Here is a 12,173-nt window from a genome sequence, read left to right as displayed (position 1 = left end):
GCTCAAATAACTCAAGCCAAGTTTCCTGACAAGTCAGTCATTTCCCCATTTCCTCTCCTCTCTGCCTCCAAAATAAATTCCCTCGTGTCCCAGGAAACATGCTGCCATGACAAGTTTCTGAACTGAAGGAGGCAGTATCAGAAGTTTCACGTGACAGCTGGAACAAGTGTATCATGTTCACCCCTCACAAGCCACTGATGAATTAACCAGTGGTCTGAAAGATCCCATTAAAAAAGATCCTGGTGCTATCCTCAGTTAGTAACATTCCTTTTCTTTAATTTCTGTAAGATTAGCTGGGAAAGGGAAAGCAAGCTGCATGTACATACCTCAAGGATCAGCAGTCTGTTTGTTGGCATCCATAACTGTCCTCTTATATGGTTCACTCCATTCTCACCTTCAACAAAATTGGTCAGCCTTTTATCCTGGGAAAGCTGCTGATTTTAGAGCTATTGCTCTACAACTGCTTGGGCAAAACTCCCACAGGAGCTGGCCCAGCAGCCCAGCACATGGAGAGAACACAGACTGAGCCCAGCACAACCCATCTTCAAGTCCCAATTTCCCACAGCATCCTCAGAGCAGGGCACAGGGCACTGGCACAGCATTTGCCCCCAGAAGGTTTTCAGCCCAAGGTCTTTCTGTAAGTCCTCTACCTTGTAAGTCTTGCCAGCTGAGTCACACAATGCCACCAGTGCTGTATGTGCACCCTCACAAACTGAGTGCAATTCAGTTTGTGCTGGCCTTGGGTCTACTTGCTCCTCCAGGTTATGGGCATGCCACGAGGCAGTCAGTCCCCCTGAGGCTGGCATCATCCCCAGCTGTCTCGAAAGACCCCTGTCATTAGACTCCCCACCTCTGTCCAAAACCTTTACCCACAGACACAGCCAGAATAACTACACAGCCCATGAGATCACCTAGCAGCAGTTAACACAACCCACAGTTTATTTTGCTATCAGCCATATCTGCACCTGCTCTTTGTTCTTTAAACATTGTGCCTGCTCCCTGGTTGACTGTTCATTGTTAATGCTGAACCAATTATTCAATGGGGCTGTTCAGGTTGGTGACTCCCTGCTCCAGCATGGTGCGGCACGAAGAACTGTCATGGCCAGTGTGGGCATCCTACAAGGGACACCAGCAGCAGCTGTTGGCTCAGGCATGTTTTGGGTGGTGTGTCTTTCTCCATGAGACTGCAGACGGGGCTCTCAGGCAGCCACAGAGCTGAATAACAAACCAAAATGCTGCAAAAGCAGCCAAAGGGCAGGATCAGGCAAAACTCTGGCCCATCACCCTGCCATCAATTAGTGAATCACTTGTCCTATTATGAAAGTGCACTGATCTTTGCCAGGAGACACTGAAAAACTTCCCCACCAGAAAACACGTCTTGAATATGGACAAAAATCATCAACATTTTCAAATAGAAAGAAATAGCATTTAAAACAAGACACATTTTCATTTTGGATAAAGCTTTCCAGACATGCTGTGATAAGCATAGCATAAGAAATTACGCAGATAATTTTCCACATAAAAATGCAAGGGGAAAAAAACCTTTTTTTTTTAAACAAGCACCAACTTAAAAAAGAAGGTTTTGGAAAAGAATATTTTGGCAACAAACCTTTCAGCTTAGTGCTTAGCAGCCACCAAATATTTAGCTTTGAAAAATAAAAATTTGTTCAGATCTTTGGATTTTGCTTTTTTTCCTTTTTAAATGAGAGAAAGTGTGCATTGGCACTGTGAGTGAGGAGGTTCTGACAAAAAAAAAAAGACAAAACACAGCACTGGTGAATTTTCAGTGACTTCTAAGTAAAAAGATACATAGATCTGAGACTAAATCCAAATTCCCAGGAGGACCACACATAGCTGCATGGGCTTATTTCCCCCTTAATGACGGATACCTCCCAGCTAGCATCAGAGGACATTCAAATGGGTGTTAGAGACCCACAAAAGCAACATCTCATTGGTTTCCTCTTTCCTGAAAGGCCACTTGCCTGGCAGCAGTTCCTTCACCTCCTCCATCACCTTCCTCATGCCACAGTGCTAGACCCAGTGCACGCTTCTCCTGAAACACTCCACAACTCCCTGGAACACTGTTGCCTTTGCAGCAGAGATGAATGAGTCGGGGCCTCTTTTGGCTGCTTGCAGCTGGATGATTTGACAGAGAGAGTCTCCAACCTTAAAGTAAAAATACTACTTTGTAAACAAAGCTGAGATGAGATTTATCACAAAACAGGAACAGGGAAGTCATTGTTCCAAACAATAATCACCTATTTATTTTTTAGTCTATCAGAAGAAAAATGCTCATGGTGAATGTTCTGTGCACAAACACAATTTTCTAATGAGACATTCTGTATGTCAGCTAAGCCGAGCAATGGAAACTCTGTTCAGGAATGAAATGGGGGCATATGCCTCCTCCAGCAGAAGTAAAGGTCTGGGAAACCAGATGCCCCTTGCACACATCTTGGAGTCAATTCTCCTGGTGTTCTTTGGCCTGCAATGTATAGAACAGGATAACAATCTCTCTGGGCCTTTAAAAGCAAATCCAAAAAGCTATGATCTGTCCTCAGTATTAGATAAATTTACTCCCAGAATCGAGAAGGGCTCTCCAAATGGCCTGCTGCTAAACCTCAGTTGTCATCACATGGAAACATCCAACTCAGAAGCATCAGCTCACCACAAGCATCCCAGCGGGGTAGGACCCAAGTCACGGAGGTCTGTTTTTAGCCCTGGATGAGCCCCAGGCAGGAGGAACAAGCAAGCACTGCAAATCAGAGGTGTACCAAGTTCATGCAGCAAATGAGGCAGATCTACCCTGGTGTGCTTTCTTCTTGGTGGATCTATGCTGCAGGTCCTTATGGCACGGAAGGAGAAATCTCGGTCTCTACCTGCACTGCTTCACAAGGTAAGCGCTCCCCCTTGCTTGTTCTGTTCATAGTGACATTGATTCGCAGCCTTTTGTGGAATATATGCTATAAATACATATGCCAGTTTCCAAAATAGCCTTGCAGGGTTACACTGTAAACAGTGCTGCTCCTTGATGTTTCCTGCATCTATTTTAGTAGCTCTGCAGAACCCGCAGCAAGCCCCATTTTCTGGGATCCTCTCTCCCAGCGACCCCTCGCTCTCAGCTCACAGAGGGCAGAAGGGCTTTGGTTCCAAACCCATTTGCTCCATGGCATGGGAAAAAGCAGAGAGGTAACTAGAGAAACAGAACATTTGGCAAATTTGTATTGAACTTCTCACAACAAACCCATGAGTTCAGGCGGCCCATCTCTATGGCAACCAAACAGCACAAAAACAAGAGATTAACAACTAAATTTATTAGTGTGCAAGTGCTTAGCTATTATCATTCCAGGGGTATATTCCCCTCCCTACCACCCCACCTCGTTTTGGTTTGTAATGAAGACAACTCGATTCTAGTTCAAATGCCAATGTAAACATAGGCACACAATTTACAGACAGCAGAGCTGAAGCTTTCATATTTTTAATCACAGTTTGAAAAACTAAAAAACAAAACAAAAGGCTGTGTGTAGGAAGTTACCCAGTTTCTATTTTATTTTGTGAAATTGTTAAAGATTTGCAAGTCATGGGGACAAGGGAAGAGATACTACACATCTTACCCTAACAGGTCTATGAAGATCTTCATTAGATGGAGGAATTAGGAGTATATACTGCTTCTGCCAAAATAATTTCAAAGCACCTTGCTGTTATATTATACAGACATTACAAGCAGCTCCCTGAGGAAAATGTAACACAATCTCCACGGTGCCACAAGGCTTCAGGTCATGTCACAGGCACTGAGGTAAGTGTGTTGCTACTTGGGTATGTTCACTCCAGAAATAAGCAAGAGGGGGATTAAGACGCTGGGAAGCAGAGACTGCACGCAGCATCACAGCATTGTGGATTTTGGCAGCCAAGCTAATTAATTCAGATATTTTTGGAGATCCAAGTGTGCCTGAGGGTCCCAAGTGAATTCCAGTGGCCTCAGGAGCAAAGATCATACTGGGACAGCCTGTAGAAGACAACAAGGTGTTAGGTGTGTATCTTTGCAAGTCAAAGTGAAGCAGGAAAACAAAGGATGTGTCTCAGCCCAAGGCACATTTGAAGTTGTGTTGGCCATTCACAGGGCTAACAACACTCTTCACATTTAAGTGTTCACTGAACTTCTCTTTTTCATCTTTGCTTCAGGATAGAATAACTTTCATTAGGAATAAGGATCTGGCTTTCTTGGGGTGGATAGTCTTAAAGAGTCTAGTCCTGGTCACTGTCAGAAACAGGAAATGGGACCGGACAGACTGGCAGCCTGATCCTGTCCAGCAATCTCTATGCTGTCCAGATGTGCAACAGGCCTCATTGCTGGGACAGAACTGCCCTCCCAACAACAGCAGTACAGACAAATGAAATAAGGAAAAGCCTTCAGTGGCATGTGGCAGTGAGCCTTGCCTCAGGATCAAACAGACTTTATAAATAAGTGGTTACCATTTCTGGAATCAGAGCAAAGTAAATATATGGTTAGCAATGAGACTTAAACACAAATGGATCTCGTAGGTTGGTAAGTACTGCAGGCGATGGATCAGGCTCGTCAGTGTTCTATGTATGCTAATAAAGATTGATTATGTTAAACCCTCCGTTATCACAGAGAGGAGGGTAGAGAGAAGAACAGCTCTGAAGGCTACCAGAACCATTCTGACACCAGCAGGTTGAAGACATCAAGTGATAATTGCCCCGAACGCCAATGTAACACCTCAGCGTCTGGGGGGTGTGTGTGTGTGTGTGTGTGCGCGCGCGTGTGTTAGATTACCCCATCCCTAAGGAACCACCTGGCTCCATATACCAGACTGAACGGGTCTGGAAGTCCTTTTCTAGACCATTTGGCATTTTCCCCCTTCCATCATGCACTGCTGTTTCCAGGTGAAAGGCACCTTGTCTTGGGGCTAATTCAGATGTAAATACTGTAGGGTTAATTCAGATGTAATCATTAAGCATTCTGTGTCTTTGCACAATGACAGCAAAGAAAATCCAGGCTAAACATTCAGGAAAAATCTTTAGTAGGAAGGGCAACAATGCACTGCAAGATGATGCCTTGGAAGAGCATGGAGTCCCCACAAAGACCTGCCAGGAATTACTTATGTAAAATTGGTCCTGCCCGGGGGGCAAAAGGAGGGACTAGATGCCTGCCCAGGACACCAAAGACATCAGTGGTGTTGAGTGCCTTCACCTCTCATTGAGTGCTGCAACTACAGGTGAGAAGTCTCATGAAAAGTAAAATTTGCCACTCTCACAGGCATGATTTGCCACAGTATGGAGTGGAGATAGATATATACATATATATATATATATATGGGGACAGGGGAAGAGATACTATAGGCCTGTTGCACATCTGGACAACATAGAGATTGCTGGACAGGATCAGGCTGCCAGTCTGTCCCCTACAGCCTACAGAGGGTGGAAGCAAGGACAGGGAGCCTGGGAGGAATACAGAGACATTGTCCAAGCAGCCAGGGATCAGGTTAGGAAAGCTAAAGCCCTGATAGAATTAAATCTGGCCAGGGACGTCAAGGGCAACAAGAAAAGATTCTATAGGTACGTCGGGGATAAAAGGAAGACAAGGGAAAATGTGGGCCCTCTCCAGAACAAAATGGGAGACCTGGTTACCCAGGACATGGAGAAGGCGGAGGTACTTAATGACTTTTTTGCCTCGGTCTTCACTGGCAAGTGCTCGAGCCTCACTGCCCAAGCTGCAGAAGGCAAAGGTGGGGACTGGGAGAATGAAGAGCCGCCCACTGTGGGAGAACATCAGGTTTGAGACCATCTAAGGCACCTGAAGGTGCACAAGTCCATGGGACCTGATGAGATCCATCCGCGGGTCCTGAAGGAACTGGCGGATGAAGTTGCTAAGCCACTGTCCATCGTATTTGAGAAGTCGTGGCAGTCCGGTGAAGTTCCCACTGACTGGAAAAGGGGAAACATAACCCCCATTTTTAAAAAGGGAAAAAAGGAAGACCCGGGGAACTACAGGCCAGTCAGTCTCACGTTTGTGCCTGGGAAGATCACGGAACAGATCCTCCTGGAAGCTATGCTAAGGCACACAGAGGACAGGGAGGTGATTCAAGACAGCCAGCATGGCTTCACCAAGGGCAAGTCCTGCCTGACTAACCTAGTGGCCTTCTATGATGGAGTGACCACATCAGTGGACACGGGAAGGGCTACAGATGTCGTCTATCTGGACCTCTGTAAGGCCTTTGACACGGGGTCCCCCACAACATCCTTCTCTCTGAACTGGAGAGGTATGGATTTGATGGGTGGACTGTCTGGTGGGTGAGGAATTGGTTAGATGGTCGCATCCAGAGGGTAGTGGTCAACGGCTCAATGTCCAGATGGAGACTGATGACAAGTGGCGTCCCACAGGGGTCTGTATTGGGACCGGTACTGTTTAGTATCTTCATCCATGACATAGACAGTGGGATTGAGTGCACCCTCAGCAAGTTTGCAGATGACACCAAGCTGAGTGGTGCAGTCAACATGCCAGAGGGACGGGATGCCATCCAGAGGGCCCTGGACAAGCTGGAGAAGTGGGCCCGTGTGAACCTCATGAGGTTTAACAAGGCCAAGTGCAAGGTCCTGCACCTGGGTCGGGGCAACCCTCGGTATCAATACAGGCTGGGGGATGAAGGGATTGAGAGCAGCCCTGCCGAGAAGGACTTGGGGGTACCGGTGGATGAAAAGCTGGACATGAGCCAGCAATGTGCGCTCACAGCCCAGAAGGCCAATCGTATGCTGGGCTGCATCAAAAGAAGCGTGGCCAGCAGGTCGAGGGAGGTGATTATGCCCCTCTACTCTGCTCTGGGGAGACCCCACCTGGAGTACTGCGTCCAGCTCAAGAAAGACACGGGCCTCTTGGAGCGGGTCCAGAGGAGGGCCACGAAAATGATCAGGGGGATGGAACACCTCTCCTATGAAGAAAGGCTGAGAAAGTTGGGGTTGTTCAGCCGAGAGAAGAGAAGGCTTTGGGGAGACCTTCTTGCAGCCTATCAGTACTTAAAGGGGGCTTATAAAAAAGATGGCGGCAAACTTTTTGGCAGGGCCTGTTGCGACAGGACAAGGGGGAATGGCTTTAAACTAAAGGGGGGTAGATTTAGACTAGATATAAGGAAGAAATTTTTTACGCTGAGGGTGGTGAAACACTGGAAGAGGTTGCCCAGAGAGGTGGTGGATGCCCCATCCCTGGAAACATTCAAGGTCAGGTTGGATGGGGGCTCTGAGCAACCTGGTCTAGTTGAAGATGTCCCTGCCCACGGCAGGGGGGTTGGACTAAATGACCTTTAGGGGTCCCTTCCAACCCAAACTATTCTATGATTCTATAAAATGCCAGAACTGCCTGATCAAAGCCAGAGCAGATGGGCCATGGATTTTCATACGGTTTTCAGCTCTTTAAAGGTAGATGCTAGCCTGAAAAGGGACTGACTTCCCATCAGAGGACCATGCAGAGGCCATATAACCCAACACTGCTTCTCAGCACTGACAGCAAATGGATTATAGGAGACAGATAAAAAAAATCATCGAACCAACCTTCTCCTCCAGCATCCCTCAGGTGGAGTCAATAGAGCATTTCTGAACTTACACCAGTGAAACCAAGAGGTAGATTTAGCCCATCACTGTACAGAAGGTCTAATGGCAAATTGCTTGTCATCTAATTTCAGACATGTGATCAGAAAATGTTTAACATAAGGTTTGCAATATATTAACCACACTCCCATTAGCAGTGGAACAATCCATTACTAATATCCCTCCATCCTCAGGCAGCACCTCCTCCTGAAAGCACACTGCCAAGATTTGAGATGACCAGGGCCCCAGTTTCCAGGCCCTTCAGGCAGGTTACAAGAAAGCAAATTAACAGGTTGAAACCCTGACAATTTGCTTCTGAAATAAGGTCACTGAGAATCTTGTAAGTCCCTAACTAGCTGGCTTGCTATCAGCTGAAAGACATTTCAAGAACATTAGCATTGGTGCCAAAAATATCTGGGCTTGTCCCTGCGGCAAAATAGCAGCAGCAGAAGGAGGCTGAGGATAAAATGTCAGTGTCTGAATAAGCAGAGTGATGGGTGGAGCTTAACTGTTGAGATCTTGCTTATTGGGGTACCTCCACTGCCAGGAACAGTAAAACAGCACTGGGTAGGAGGGGATGTGCCTCAATGGCAGAACATGGGTGAATGCACCTTTGGGAAATCACTGCTTTGCAAGTCCCTGTAGACCTCCAAGAACAGTTCAAAAAGGTCCAACAAAAGAGCTGCAAAGTGGTTTTCCTGCCAAGACAGGAAAACAAGGCTAGTCATACTCACCCCATACCACTCTGTGGAGGGCCAGAGCTCACACTCTTTGTCACCACGACACTCCATCAGCTGAAGACCTCTGACAATATGTCTAAGCAAACAGCAGCAAAGATGGCTTGAAATAAATCTCCAGTATGTCCAGTCCCCTACAAAAGATGCAACTCCACCAAAACAAAATGCTTGGCAACATCACACCCACTTCACCAATGTTTTTCCTCTACAGGAAAATCTTTTCCTATCTCTAGTCTCTCATTTCAGCCTTTTCAGAAGGAGAGACTTCTGTTTTTCTGCAGTGAATTAACTGCTGTACAATGAAATCCAGCAATTATAACAAAATTAATACCCCCAAGCTTCAGTGTAAACCCAACCGAAGAAAAGCTTTGGACTGATGTGGAATAAGATATCTCAGAACCTTCCTTCATGGCTTTCACAATTTGTTTTTTGGATTTATTTTCTAAATTAAGCATCCTGAAACCTCCATGCCAAGTCTTGGTGCTTTTTCTCCCAGAGTCCTCTTGGGCTGGCATATCACTGGGGTGAGGCAGGTGCTCTGCTCCTGGTCCATGTGAACACAGACCAGCTCTGACTGTTCTTTTCAAACACAGCAACATTTCTGACTCCTAAAATTCATGTCACCATGCCACTGTCCTAAGGGGGGGGAAGACACATTGAAATATATGCAGATCCTGGGTACTAGCTTCTGGTTAATACCCTCACTCCGCATATGGATGCACATAGATGCAGATTGTGTAATAGCTTTGAAAAATCATCCAGGCCCTCTGGAGACAGTGCCATCTTGAATCCATTAGCTGTGTTATGAATAAAAGAATGAAGAAAAGCCAATTTTTTTTTCTGACTATGTGGTGAAGGCAGAGGAGAGAGACATATAACAGCAGAGAGGTGGAACACGACTCCGCAGATGACACCAGCATCCCGAGTGTGCCCCGTGACACTGGTTAGTCTTGGTGGAGCTATGCACGACCAAGAGGTGCCCAAGTCCAGACCTGGAGGCTGCCGTTGCCCAAGCATGTTTATTTTAGTTCTGCTTGCATGCATGTGTGTTCCCAGCGGGAGGGGATGTAAATGGGTCCAGCCATCCCTGCCCAGCCCTCCATCCTCGGGCATGTGCCAAAACTGTTCTGCTCACACTAGCACGAGGTCACATTTCTTGGCAGAGAGCTCAGCTCCTTCTCCCCTCTCCCTTCCCCCATGCTCCTGGTAAAATATGAAAACAGCCTGCCACCTGCCATTTGCCTGGCCTGTTTCTCTCTGTCTGCCAAAAATTAGCAACATGCCCCAAAATATAATTGGAAACACTGCACTGCACTGCAGGGGTCCCATTTCTGTTGCATAGAAGAGGCTTGAAAAAAAGCCAATTTAATTTCTAGATTCCCCGGGCTGCATATAGCTGCTAAGTGGGGAGGTAAAAAAAGTCACTTTTATCAGGCCAATTCCTATTAGTAGATTCAGATCTTTTAACATGCCATGCCGTAGGAATCAGCGAGCTGTCATTGCAAGCAGATTTAGGGCATTGTTTCTTGGAATTAGAGTCGCGTGGGAGGTCAAAAGTTAGAAGCCAGCATTCCCAAACTTCAGAGCCGAGAGCCTGGGTGCACACAGTGGAGCTGGGGGTGGCAGCGGATTTGTGAAGGCTGACATTAACCCCGGGAAGCAAACTGCCCCATTCCCCCTCCTCCCCAGCAGATCTTGTGCAAGTCCCTGGAGGATCCTTGCAGGAGGCAGTTGGAGATGAGTCCAGGGCTCTGTCGGAGCTTCGCTGCTATTGCAGCAGCTGTGGCTTCAACTCCCATTCAAGTTCCTTTAGGGAAACAGCTTTGAGAAGTGCTGTGCAGCTGAGGGAAGGCTTCCACACCTCCTGTGCTCAGGGCAGCTCTACCTGCAGAGCATACTGACCACCAAGGCTCCCAGGTCCACAGACCATGGGCCAGCCCTGCAAAGCTAGCAGTTATCTCCCTTTTGCAGAAAAGGGGTGGAACAGGAGATCAAGAAAATATAGGGCACCTCATTCATGCCACACTTTGGCAGAGAGCTTGGCCAGCAGATTTCTGAAACTGAAAAGCAACATTTCACCCAAAAGAGCTGTTTACGTTGTCAGGGTTGACTTGCCAGACTTATGAAAGTGCTGTGCCAGATTGGCTTATTAGCTTCCTCCCTCAAAATCCTCAGGGTCTGCTCCTTTGTTAGAGGGTGTCCGCATCCACCATGCAATGGACCTGTGCTAAAAACCAGGTCTCCTTGAGGAGACTGGCACACACAGGCACAGGGAACTCTGCAACTCTCCCAGCAATAAAAAGCCCCGCTGGAGGGTTTCAGCTCTCAACAAGGGACAACAGTTGAGAATATACAACTAGGCAGTGAGCATGTCACCCACCCCCAGGAGTTACCATAGGCCATCACAGTGTTTGCCCAGCACCGGTAAGCAATCGGTACTCCTCTTTTTGCAGGACTAGTTGAGATAACTTTATAAATTAATTGCCAGGCCATCTTCAGCCTCACAGGGCACTAGCAACCACTTTGCAAACTATGTGCTTTAAAATTAATATTCACTGCCATCCATCCCAAGCAGCAATAATACCTCCTACTTGACAATGCCTCCAGTAAAACCGAGCAAAAAACCTCCTTGCCAGCTACCCTCCAAAGAGCTGGAGCCCTACCTACTTCATGTTACCTCTTGAATTCTGCTCTCTCCTTGACCTTATATCAAAGCTGTACAGCACACTCAGGGTGTTACGGTCCAAAAAGGAACAATCCTGCCATCTTCTCTTAGGGGTAAGAATGCATAAACCTGAATCACAGCACTACTACATAACTCCCCAAATCCTCTCTGGCCAGGTTCCTCAGAGAAGATGCGTAGGGATGCCCAGATCAGACATCCTGGGAGCACTCAAGTGTAACTAAAGGCCTTGTTGTACAGTGCACAAGACACTGGGAAAATTGAATGTCTCTGGATATAGGCTGGGAGACTATATTTAGAGCTGGGACTTGGATACCTAAATCCCTTTATGGATCTGATGCGTGGAACTGTGGGCTGCCTTAATTTTAGTCTCAGAAGGGAAGGACAAGAGGGAGCCCTGAGGAAACCCCAGATTCCTTCTCATCAGGGTGCTTACTAAATAGACTTTAATAGATCAGGAAGTGAAAAACATGCTTGAGTCTAACTACTTCGAAATTCTTCAATATTAGAATTTTTTCTATAGCAAGCATGCTATGGAATAATAGGAAGATGACCCTATGTTTCCAAAAAAAAAAAAAAGTCATCACAAAATCCACAGCTGCTCCACATTTGTAATAAGCTGTTTAAAACAAAATAAACCAAAACATTTGCTCCAAGAAATACGCATTAGGCACTGGCAGCTTGCTTCCCTCATTCCTCTATCCCCAAGTACTTAAGCTGAAAGAAGAGGAAAACCTTGAAGTAATATATGCGTGAAAAAGTCCCAAGAACAATAGCTGCTCTCCATTTTACTCCAAAGCTGTTATTAAACGAGGTTCTCATGCTAGCAGAGCACAGCTTGAGCAGCATACTCTGTATTCACCACCACCATCATCAGGCTTTGACAGTGCAAGCGAGTCAGATTTCCACCTACAAATTCCTGGAAGTTCATAGCCTAAAGAGCAATGTGCCAATATCTCAGTATGAGCAGGCTCAGCTGGATAGCATTATGGAAACCTCCCCTGCTAGAGCAAAATATCAATGGACTAATCCTCAGATCAGAATGGACAGGCTCTTACTTGGAGCCAAACATCACCATTGTGTTTTAAATTGAACCTTTCTCAGTGGTCTTCAGAATGAGGTGCAGGCTAGAGTATGTATGTCATACAAACCCTACC

The 12,173-nt window shown here is 46.5% G+C and overlaps 2 long non-coding RNA genes across 4 annotated transcripts in view; one reads left to right on the top strand and one right to left on the bottom strand.

Moving 5' to 3' along the window:
• Positions 1–3,521: 3,521 nt before the first annotated feature.
• On the bottom strand, positions 3,522–8,461 carry LOC143162139 (uncharacterized). The gene is made up of 2 exons (XR_012995649.1): positions 8,331–8,461; positions 3,522–4,003 (listed from the first exon to the last, which is right to left on the bottom strand). It is a non-coding gene; the product is annotated as an uncharacterized LOC143162139 (long non-coding RNA).
• The window catches only part of LOC143162138 (uncharacterized), a 45,900-nt gene continuing 37,430 nt past the window's right edge, over positions 3,704–12,173 (top strand). For all 3 annotated transcript variants that reach the window (XR_012995647.1, XR_012995646.1, XR_012995648.1), the window contains exon 1: positions 3,704–3,793. This is a non-coding gene — a long non-coding RNA (uncharacterized LOC143162138). The remainder of the gene's footprint in view (positions 3,794–12,173) is intronic.

Source organism: Aptenodytes patagonicus, chromosome 6 (genome assembly GCF_965638725.1).
Source record: "Aptenodytes patagonicus chromosome 6, bAptPat1.pri.cur, whole genome shotgun sequence".
NCBI classification, from domain to species: Eukaryota; Metazoa; Chordata; class Aves; order Sphenisciformes; family Spheniscidae; genus Aptenodytes; species Aptenodytes patagonicus.
The sequence above is the reverse complement of the archived record's forward strand: the minus strand, read 5'-3'. Positions and strand labels throughout refer to the sequence as shown.